This window comes from Bombyx mori, chromosome 26 (genome assembly GCF_030269925.1).
Source record: "Bombyx mori chromosome 26, ASM3026992v2".
Classification (NCBI taxonomy): Eukaryota; Metazoa; Arthropoda; class Insecta; order Lepidoptera; family Bombycidae; genus Bombyx; species Bombyx mori.
In genome coordinates, this window is record NC_085132.1 from 7392950 (window position 1) to 7405208 (window position 12259).

Consider the following 12259-nt stretch of genomic DNA (forward strand, 5'->3'; position numbering starts at 1 on the left):
CCGCACTGGTAAGAACCCGGATATGGCTCTCTCCTGCAGACCTTCCAAAGGTAACTGCCCAAGCAGTGGCTTGGCCCTGCCCCTGGCATTGATGAAGTACATGGGCGACGGTAACCACTCACCATCAGGTGGGCCGTATGCTCGTCTGCCCATAAGGGCAATAAAGAAAAGTATATTTTATGATTTTTCAAGTCTTCAGCCCACGTCATGAGTAACTGATTCAGAGCTGATTTCCCCAAATCCTGATCTTGAGCCATTCACCGTCGACGCCCTAGACACGTCCTTACGGATCCATCAGATCCAATAATATTTGCATTAGACGCCTTCAGCTCTAACACTAGGAGCAGGCTTAGGGTCTCCAGTAACCGCACTCGTCGAATTCGATAAAGACTTCGACGTGCAACCTAACCCATGCTTCAGCCCGCTGAGTTTCTTGCCGGTTCTTCTCAGCGGGTCGCGATTCCGATCCGGTAGTACATTCATTCGCGAGGCAGCTGCTCTTGAGCTGCTAGGTCTCCTTCAGAGGCACTCAGGCGGCTGTTAGCATATCCCACTCCTCCTGGCTGAGCCTTTGCTCGCCCGCCTGTCCTGGTGAAACTGGAAAGGCCTCCAGGACACCAGACTACTGGTGTCCTGTTCAATCCGGTTTTTTTAAATGAAGAATCACTCATTTAGAGTTATAAATGTCAATTTCAAATCGCAATTAGATTAACTTAAAATTTACTTGTTCACTTCACGGAGATACCATCCAAGCTTTCACGCACGGCCGCCGGCACAACGAAGCTCGCTGCATTTCACGTCTGCGAGACAGGGCTACCGCACGCGCTCTTGCTTACCACCGTCCGCGTACAGCGTGTTTCAAAACGCTAGATCGTGCCGTGTTGTGATAGTGCCTGTGCTTAGTAAACAAGGATTATATTTTTGTAGCTTTTTATTTCAGTAAGTTGTTTTTGGAATTTATACCGAGAGGTGAAGGGATATTTGGTTAAAGCGACATTTAGTTTAGTACGCAACATTTATCTTTGTAATTAAAGGTGCGTTTTATTTGATATTAGCATTAAGAGTTCGATGTTTTTAATTGAACTTCAATTAAATTTATCCCATTCAAATAGCTGATTAAGTTCTTTTGTTATGGTACTTTTCCACATTTTAAACTTAAAATGACTTTCATGTGTAGTTTCATCTATGCAATAAATAGAAAAAAAGTTGCAAAAATATCGCTTAAACCAAATAGTCTTTTACCTCGATACGGATTATTTTTCGATTTTTCGGGAATGCCTTTAATCTTGCATCTATTCTAATTTAAGATTAACGGTCTTATTCATATTTTTTTATCGGAAATATTTAAATTCTATCTAAGAAAAACATCAAAATTTATTATTCATATATTCAATGTTACTTAAAATATATATTTTGAGAGTCTTCATGTAACGGGATTGTAAAATTCATAGTTGGTTGAAACTTCAATTATAAAACCCCACAAAAAAATCCAATCCCAGTCCTATTTTTGTCTAATTCTACTTAAAGCCGGGTGGTGGGTGGTGGGTTGTGGTGTTATGGTGACTATCTGACTTTAGTAATCACTTAACACACGGCTCATGAGCCCTTTGAGGTCTAAATTTCAATTTTATAGTACAAAGACTGTCTCACACCCAGAATGGATTACTGTTTCGCGGAAGAAATAGGCTGGGTGGTACATACCGGTGTGGGCTCCAACCAACCACCACTAGTAATTACGCAAATTATAATTTAAGCGGGTTTTACAAATTTTTTTATATCTACTTCTTTCTTGTACATGTGTCAATTAGGTATTCCATTCGAAATTTTTTTATCCGCCTGCGGGATTCGAACACTAGTATAGTCGCATCGCCCGATAAGGGTAGGCCGGGCTTCTTATCCTTTAGGCCACGATGACTGACTTCATTAATGGATATTTTTAAATCACTTTCTACTTTAAAGACGCGTTTTCTTTTGCCTTAAACGGTGAACTCTCCCTGCACACGGTCGTCGTAGTGAAATTTTAAAGACCAGTCAGTTCAGTCGCTGTGACTGATTAAATTCCATTTACATTTATTTATTTATATTTTCGAACATAAAAATAATTGTCACCTTCAGTTTAACAGAGTTTCATAATGAAGACATCGTTGATTCAAAGTACGTCAAATGTATGTGTCGACATTAGCCTAAGTATTTAGGTGAGCATGTGAATTATTAACTAAATAAGGTGTTTCGAAAATATATTGTGTTCTGAAGGCCAATAGATCACACGGTTCTATTTTATTTTTCATAATTAATCTAAATTAATAGCTGAGTTATTTTTGTCGTTGTTAAGATCTTTTTAATTTACGTACAAAGACTTCTACTGATGGGGTTTGAATTGCGGCAACCTCACCTCACAGGTTGGGGCTGTCGGATATTTGAGATTTGAATCCACTAATCATTCAGCGCAACCTCCGATTGACCTCAAAAAACTTTGACACAAGACCAGTGATCGTTGCTAACATGACTGTCGGCTTTTTCGACTTAACTTTCAAGTCAGGCATTTTGCGCGATAAATAGTTTGGTTGCTTCTTCTTCTTCTTAGTTCGTCTCTCCGTTCGTCGCTCGTCGTATCTAGCTTTAAGTGTTGATCACTTGAAGAACTATGCTTCTATACATCTTCCTGTCATCGGCGGTATTTATAGCCTTGGTTATTGGTAGGCCGGTGAGCGTCTTTACCAGATCAGACCAGCGAGTACGTGAGTGTCCGCGTGATCTTCTCCCGTCAACCTGATCAATTACCATCAGCTTTTCTAGATTATCAGGGTCTCTACGAGAAATGTGACCGAAGTACTTGAGAATACACTGATAGCAGATAGCGTTTGGTTTATTGTTAATACTAATACTACTAATAATATTAGGTAGTATTTTTATGTAACTCTACCCTTCATCCCGATTTCGAGTTCCAGTCGTTGCACGGTCTGCGTGAGTTGGTACCGCCAGCTAGCCTTAAAACGATTACTTTACGCGTCCCCTCTAAAAGTTAGTATATTAGTATACTATAAATTAGTAAAGTTAGTAAATTCCTCAATTAAATTTAGGCTTATCAAAAGCGTTAAATGATAAACAGCAGTATAGTAATTTAACGAATTTAACGGTCCGGAAAATTTTGTATTCATTGCTTACCTGAAATTTGAACTTGGATGCTTTGACCACAAGCCCCGAAAACGGTTACTCTTTGCTCACTGACACAGATAGTTGGTGAAAAACATAGAACAGTACGAATTATATCAAGTGAAAGAATCATTTTGTTGGTGTCTTTACGTGGGAATAAGACACTTATTTAAGTCTGCTTTTTGTGCCATTTTTATTATTATTAAATACAATTTTTTCTACGTACTAAGTTCAACATTTGTCATGTAATTCAAATCGGTAAAATTTAAATCTCGAGTTTTAGGAGTAATTGATAAGAGAGTAACTAGTAAACGACAAAAAAGTTGACCGACTGGGCTATTATTGACTATGTGTTGAAGCCAAAGTGATTTGGTATAAATACATTTTACACCCACTAAGCGGTTCGGTGCCGTACAGAGCTTACGTCAGATGAATTTGTGATTAATTACTATCACTTGGGTAAAAAAAAATAGAGAAATTTAATTTGAGTAAATCAACCCAAAAAAACTTTGTGTCGGAATCATACATTTCCTAATGGTAGGATAGATTACACAATTTTTGTTGAGGAGTTCCCCTTTTGTTACTCACGTCCGTTAACTGATGACTTTTTGTTTCTGGTGAACCAATATATAATTGCAGAATAAATGTATCGGACAGGGATTTCGATCGAACCCTGATCTTACGGGGTGTTTTGTGTTTCCTTCGCATGCAGGGTTTGGGAACGGGCAAGCGAGATCATAGAAGAAAACATCTATGATGATTTACATTGTGTGTGTATTCTTCTTTACTAAAGAGTAACCGCCTGACACACGCTGTTTTCAAACTAGGATTAGTTGAAGTACAGAACACAATAAGTTGGCATCGCTGTCTAGGTGGGCTTCGAATAGCCTACAGACTGAGAGGCCTAGTTAAGGTGGCACCAGTTCGTCACCCAGTGTTTTTTTTTATTGCCCTTATTGGCAGACGAGCATACGGCCAACCTGATGGTAAGTGGTTAACGTCGCCCACGGACTTCAGGAATGCCAAGGGTAGAGCCAAGCCGTTGCCTACGGTTAAGTACTCTCCACAAGCCTCGTTTGAAGAATTTTTTGTGATGAGGAGACGTTTGCTCAGCGCTTAGCACGTCACTTTGAGCTTACCCTGCTTTGGATGAATTCTGTCTCGTCTAAGGTTATTGAATGACAGGGCTTTAGTAAATTCAAGTATGACATGTCAAACTTTCTGTCCCCAACTCGTGGGCGGAAGTTCGGCCATTTTCTTTTGACCCAAAAATTTTCGCCGACTAATCCGGATTGGTCGCCGCTGCGAGTTCCATTTATTAATCTCTTTAAATGTTGTAACAAGTGCTGAATTTATAATTAAAAAATCAGCAGCCGCCCATAAAGCGAATTTTAAGATATCAAATTTTAATATTGATAAGCACCGTGCCGCGTTCATTAGTGGACGCTTAACATTACTCACAAATATTCACAGCGCACTACAGCATGATGATTTTAATAAAACATAAACACATAAATACCGTTAAGTAAAACTGTGGTACTGGCTTAAGAGGGCAATGTTTTATTTTGAATGATACATGTTTTTTGGTTGTTAGAAATATTTAACAATAATATTATTCAGAGTTTTAAGGTTAATCATGCTAACAGAAGATTGCGGACAGAACATCTTTAGATGGTTTTCAAAAAATAAAAAAATTGCAAATGTAATTTTATATTTTAATAGGAAATTGCCTGACTAAGCATCACAGTTAAAATTTCTTGTGATTAAGAAATTATGAGGCATATCTATAAATTAAGATATGACGATTAGGTATGAAAATAAAATAAAAATTCACTTCTCAATACCGACATACTTACAAGAAGCGGAAATCATCATCATCATCATCATTCATCATCATTTCAGCCTATCGCCGTCCACTGCTGAACATAGGCCTCTCCAATAGATTTCCAGTGTGACCGGTCCATTGCCACCTGCATCCAACGAGACCCAGCGCTTTTTACTAGGTCGTCGGTCCATCTAGTAGGTGGCCGTCCCACACTGCGCTTGCCAGTACGTGGTCGCCACTCCAGGATCTTTCTGCCCCATCGACCGTCCTCTCTTCGTGCTATGTGGCCGGCCCATTGCCACTTCAGTTCACTAATTCTACGGGCTATGTCAGCAACCTTCGTTCTTCTACGGATCTCCTCATTTCGGATTCGATCACGTAGAGAAATGCCGAGCATAGCCCTCTCCATAGCTCGCTGCGCGACTTTGAGCCTTCTAAAAAGATCCCTAGTGAAGCACCACGTCTCCGAGCCGTAAGTCATCACTGGTAACACACATCGGTTGTACGCCTTTGTCTTAAGGCACTGAGGTATTTTGGACGAGAAGACGTTGTGCAGTTTACCGAACGCTGCCCAGCCGAGTTGGATCCGTCTACTGACCTCTCTCTCAAAGTTGGACCTACCTAATCGGACTGCCTGTCCTAGGTATATATATTCGTCAACAACTTCAAGAGTAGAGCTCCCAACAGTAACTATGGTGGGTGCAACATGGACATTGTACATGATTTTGGTTTTGTCCATGTTCATTTTAAGACCCACTTGTTGAGAAACCCTACTGAGGTCACCGAGCATACGCCTTAAATCTTTCAGCGACTCTGCCATGACCACGATGTCATCGGCAAACCGAAGATGAGTGATGTATTCGCCGTTAATATTGATGCCAAGTCCTTGCCATTCCAGAAGCTTGAAGGAATCCTCCAGAGCAGTGATAAACAGTTTCGGAGATATCACATCTCCCTGTCTCACTCCTCTCTTTACAGGGATTTCCTTCGTGCAATGCTCCTGTACTCGGACTGACATGGTGGCGTTATTATACAAACACTTCAATACTTCGATGTACCGGTGGTCAATACGGCACCGCTGGAGAGATCTAAGGACCGCCCATGTTTCGACGGAATCAAAGGCTTTCTCATAGTCCACAAACGCTAAGCATAATGGCCGATTGTACTCTTCGGTCTTCTGTACAATCTGCCGCAGCGTATGTATGTGGTCTATGGTACTGTAGCCTTTTCGGAAACCGGCTTGTTCGGTAGGCTGGAAGTCATCAAACCTGCGTTCGAGACGCTTCGTGATGACTCTCGAGAACAGCTTGTAGACATGGCTCAGCAGTGCTATGGGCCTATAGTTCTTCAATAAGGTTTTGTCACCTTTTTTGAAGAACAGGATCACAACACCCCTGTTCCATGCCTGTGGCGGTTTTCCATCGAGCAAAGAGGAATTGAAGAGCTTCTGAAGGACTTTCAGTACCGGCGTCCCGCCCGCTTTCAGAAGCTCCGTAGTAATTCCATCCTCGCCCGGTGCCTTGTTATTCTTAAGCTGTTTGAGAGCCATCCTAATCTCGTACAGGCTGATGTCCGGGATGTCTTCGGTGAAGTGTCGGGTTAGCTTGGCTCTAGGGTCTGCAGCTAAACCTTGCGGTTCAGCTGAGACCGAGGTAAACAGCTGCCCGTAGAACCTCTCTATCTCCCGCAGGACCTCTGACTTATTCGACGTTACACGTCCATCTTCGGTCTTCAGCTTCGTCAGCTGGCTTTGCCCAATAGAAGCGTCTCTTGCGAACACTTTAGAGCCTTGGTTTCGCTCAATCGTCTCTTTGATACGCTGAGTATTAAAGGAGCGTAGGTCGTGTCGCAAGGACTTCATGATATGTCTATTGAGTTGCCTATATGACTCAGCGTCCTCCGAAGTTTGGAGCGTCATCAAACGTCGACTAGCCATGAGGTTTCGGGTGCGGTCGGATAGTTTCTGAGGTCTATTCTTACGGTGGGTTTTGAAAAATTTGGACCCTACCGTACGGACAGTCTCTACCAGCCTGCTGTTTACATCGTCCACTGATGCGCAGCTGTTTAGCCATTCGAAGCGATTAGCCAATTCGAGTTGAAAGCTCTCGGGGTTTTGGATTTGTGCATTCGACGGTCGAAGCGTTGACTTCATCAGACGCGATCTTTCCAGTCTGACATTGATATTCAACATGCCTCTGACGATTCGGTGATCACTTCCTGTTTTAACACTGTTGATCACAGAGACATCGTTGAATATCTGTTTGTTGGTGCTCATGATGAAGTCAATTTCATTTCTTGTTACACCGTCGGGACTCAACCAGGTCCATTTCCGCTGTGGCGGCTTCTTGAAGAAAGAATTCATCATAAAGAGTCCTTCCTTCTCCATAAAGTTCGCCAGCATCTGTCCTCTGGGATTCCGCTGCCCAAATCCAAATGGCCCCACTTTCAACTCATCATCGCCTCTACGGCCCAGTTTTGCATTGAAATCTCCCATAACAACGGTAAAATGTGATTGGGAGTTACGTATGGCCCTACTAATGTCCTCATACGTAGCCTCCACTTCATCGTCTGGATGTGACGTCGATGGGGCGTATACCTGTACAATCTTCAGCGAATACCGCTTTGAGATTTTGAGGACAAGGTATACTACCCTACTCGACACACTTTCGATGGCCACAATGTTGTTTATGAGAGATTTGTGGACGATAAACCCAACACCACCTTGGGACTTCTGTTCTCCCTCCCGGTAGTAGAACAAGTGGCCGGACTGTAAGGTTTTCGTATCCTCCCCCTCTCTTCGGATCTCCGATAAACCAATAACGTCCCAGCGCAACTTGTTCATTTCTTCTTCCAGCTCTATTAGCTTCTCGTCCAACCTCAAAGTGCGCACGTTGTATGTCACCAGGGCCAGTTGTCGTTGTGAAGGGGGGTGGTAGCCGGATCTCTGCCGGGGATTCTTAGCACCCCTTGCCCCGCCGTTACCATGGCCGCTACCGTAACCAGGAATAGCGGGGCCGCCGGGGACTAGGGGCCTGGTTCTGCGGTGTACAATCATTTTGGAGGTTTATTAGCCTACTGGTACCACGCTGGCTAGACGGGTTGGTACAGGGTTTAATTTCGAGTTTTCCTTCTCTCACACTAGTAAATATTGTGTGTTATGCTTTCCCTTTTGTCGCCTCTTACGACTCCCCTGGGATGGTAATGGGGGTGGTGACAAAAGTATTCTAATGCCGTCACCACACGGCCATAAACTTTAAAGCGGAAATAAACTTTATTAATTTTCAAAATTTCTAAATTAATTAATAGATAACACACTTTTATGAATATATAGTTTCAATGTCCGTAACCTAATGGGTAGTCTCGCTTCGTGTTTTGTCAATGATTTTTTATTGCCTTTCTAGACAGATGAGTATACATGATGATAAGGAGTCAGCGTCGCTCATGGATGCCAACAATGCTGGGGACACAGTCAAACTGCCATTGCTATGTGTTTAGTGCGAGTTTTTTAACGTTCTCGATAGCGTAAAAGTTAACTCAAATTTTTATGTTGTATGCAGTTGGAACAGCGCCCCTAGCGGCAAACGTACGCAAACTTTCTAACTCCATACAAATTTGAGTTAACTTTTACGCTATCGAGAACGTTAAAAAACTCGCATTAAGCACACTAAGCCCACAATACCCATTCTGTCGGCAGTTATAGACTATCTTCTACTTAAAAACACTGTCCACTAACGAATTTAGTGAAGGAAAAATAATATCGCGCTAATCAAATATTTGTTTGACTATTACTAGTTCATATGCACACGGATTAGTAGTAGAATTGTCTATTTTCGTCGTTAAACAGTTATGGATACCGGCTTGACTAGTAGGACAGTCGTTTTAAAAAACAATGTAAATTATCGTGGCGGCGTCACACATCGTATGCCCATTTACTTCGGTGACCACTAAGTTGGATTGTGATAATATTCAAAACTAAAAAACACGGATATCACGGACTTTCCTTAAATAGCCATTAACATTTATTTCTAATGTTTTCGCAGTATTCATTCACACGAAAACGAACCTAGAGTACTGATAAATAAAGCTCAGTTTCTTTTCTGTTGAATAATGAATTTAATGATACGCGACACTATTTACGAACCGGTTATGTTTAGAATTGTTTATGTTATTGGCATTGTTTTAATACAATTATGGGGTCAAGTGCTTGTTCTGGTTTAGAATGGTTGGCCCTATACTGGTTTTTTTTAATGCTTAGATGGGTGAACGAGCTCACAGCCCACCTGGTGTTAAGTTACTGGAGCCCATAGACATCTACGACGTAAATGCGCCACCCACCTTGAGATATAAGTTCTAAGGTCTCACGTATAATTACAGCGGCTGCCCCACCCTTCAAACCGAAACGCATTACTGCTTCACGGCAGAAATAGGCATACCCGTGCGGACTTAAAAGAGGTCCTACCACCAGTACACCTGTATTTTTTTGGATGATAATACGATTTGGTTATTTGGTTATTTATTAGCGCACTTGGCTTTTGTTACAAGCTAGATCTTTTACTCGTTGTTTTTATGTGTAACTTTTTTTCGAAGCTTATAATGTTTATTGTGTGACTTATAAATAAATAAACAAATTTGGGCAGATAAGAAGAATGTCATGCGTTCTTCCAAAGATATGTTCATACGAGTTCTCTTGGCTTCTCGACCTCTGCAGATTTTTTTAAAACCATATTATCATTCATTGTTTTCGTCGTCACTGATTTCTTAGGTGTTATTCGACAATATTTACAGGTCATGTTTCAAGGTGGGTGGGTGGAATTTGATACACATAGAATCCGATAACTCCTTAGCACTAGGTGGGTCGTGAGCTCGTCTTACTGTATATACATATATGTTAAATTAGTGTTGGACCACTAAAGTGGCGGATGAAAGGCGATTGCATGCAGCAGAGATGCGAATGTTGCGATGGATGTGTGGAGTAACGGGAATGCATAGAATACGGACGAATATGTTAGAGGAAGTCTGAAAGTGGCACCTGTGAAAGAGAAGCTGAGAAGTGCGCGTTTGGGATGGTATGGACATGTGATGAGACGAAATGAAAATGAGGTTGGTAAGAAAATGTTAACTATGAATGTGGAAGGATATAGGGGAAGAGGTAGACCTAAGAATAAATGGATGGATTACGTGAAAGACGATATGGGTAAGAGGGGAGCGAGCGAAGAAATGGTATATGATAGAAGAGTATGGAAGGAGAAAACATGTTGCGCCGACCCCAGGTAACTGGGAGAAGGGCAGGATAATGATGATGATGATGATGTTAAATTAGTGCTAAGCCCTTTGAGGATTCTAGGGTACGGTCACTTCCTCCGCAGAGAAAATAGGTCTTATTAATTATTTACGTTGAACAAAATATGTTCACGCACAGCTTATTAAAAAAATATGACAAAAGCGTCTGTTAGTCTTAAAGCCAAGAGATTGAACTATAAACAGATAAGCTCATTATCCTCTCCTTTTAACAAAAAAAATTACGCTGATTCTTGCATTGCTCTGTTTATTTTGTGATATATCTTGCTTCATTGATCAATAAGATCAAATGAAAAGACAATGTTTCTCACGGACAAATAGAAAGTTTGTTTGAAATCACTCTATGTTCATGAATCACTTTTGCTTATAATTATATTAGAAAACATAATAAAACTTATAATCTATAGATATCAATAAAATGGGAGTGTCTGTTTGTAATATTGAAATAGCCTCTTTTCACTACATGCATATGAATATATATATACGGGACATACACCAAAATAACATTTTTTACAATTTTTGTCTGTCTGTCTGTTTGTTCCGGCTAATCTCTGGAACAGCTGGACCGATTTTGACGAGACTTTCACTGGTAGGTAGCTGATGATATAAGGAACTTTTTTAAGACTAGCTTCACCCCGCGGCTTCACCCGCGGTACGACAATAACCGCGGGTAACATCGCGGGACTCAGCTATCAATAATAAAATTTAATGTTTCCGAAGCGAAGCAAGGGCAGGTCGCTAGTATATTAATATAATATGAATTAAGTTATTAAGGGTTCTTAATTTTATATTTCACATATCATTCGCAAATTACTAATAAACGAAAGTCGGACCACCATGTTTTACATATCAATCAATTGTAATTGAGATTATTTGTTTTTTAATCTATACGTTTCTCAGATTTGGTGTAGTTAAGATTTCAATGAAAAGCGCAAAATATATAATCTAATAGTTTTCAGATAATAATGGGTCCTAAGTAATGGGTCCTAAGTCCTAAGTTTGAATTACACGCGAAAGAATAAAACCGTTTAATCGTTTATCGGATAAAAATAAAACGCGTAACATTTATTTTTATTTTGCGTAATTACTTTTTTCGATGGTATTAAGTCCGTCCGTACGGGTATGTAGTAAGTCCGTACGGGTAGATACGAACTTTTTTTTTAAATTATGTATAAGGGATTACTGATGAGCCGGAAGCCTTTCCAGTATCACTTGGTCAGGTGGGCGAGTCTTGGCCGCCTTGGCGAGTCAGGCGTCTTATGAGTCTGCACGGGTAGGTACCACCACCCCGCATATTACTGCCATGAAGCCGAATTCAGTTTCGGTTTGAAAGGTGGGGCTGCCGTTGTAACTACGAGTATACTGAGATCTTAGAACTTATATCTCAAGGTGGGTTGCGCATTTACGTTGTAGATGTCTATGGGCTCCAGTAACCACTTAACACCAGGTGGGCTGTGAGCTCGTCCACCCATCTAAGCAATAAAATAAAAAATAAATAAAAATAAAACAGGATTGTAGGGATTGGAGAGTGTCTATGCGTGTGCGGGGCGCGTGAGCGAACACCACACTCGCGTAAGTCATGATGTTCCTTATGTAAGTTTTGTAAAGTGTCACCTTGTTCCGAAGGGGCATTTTACTCCGCTTACATATCACGGGATGGAAGTCTGTCGAGAACAAACGCGGCGCGGTTGCGGACTCATTTTAAATGCGGGCGGAATGTCATGGATGCATCCAGGTTGACACCCAGGTACTTGACCTTCCTGGCCCAGGGAACAGGTTGGCCGAAGAGGGTAATAGCAGGTGAGGTACGACCATCCTGTCTATATCTACCGCGAAGCCGTTTGAAGAGTGGGACTGCGATATCTATACCAATATTATAAAGAGGAAAGATTTGTTTGTTTGTATTGAATAGGCTCTGAAACTACTGACTGAACCGATTTGAAAAATTCTTTCAGTGTTTGGAAGCTACGCTATCCCCGAGTG

The 12259-nt window shown here is 41.2% G+C and overlaps 1 protein-coding gene across 1 annotated transcript in view; it reads left to right on the top strand.

Annotated features, from left to right (window-relative positions):
- The first annotated feature begins 789 nt into the window (after positions 1-789).
- LOC101745646 (uncharacterized) overlaps positions 790-12259 on the top strand; it is a 42406-nt gene continuing 30936 nt past the window's right edge. The window contains exon 1 of the mRNA XM_004922068.5: positions 790-939. The gene's annotated coding sequence lies outside the window, so the exon portion shown is untranslated. The remainder of the gene's footprint in view (positions 940-12259) is intronic.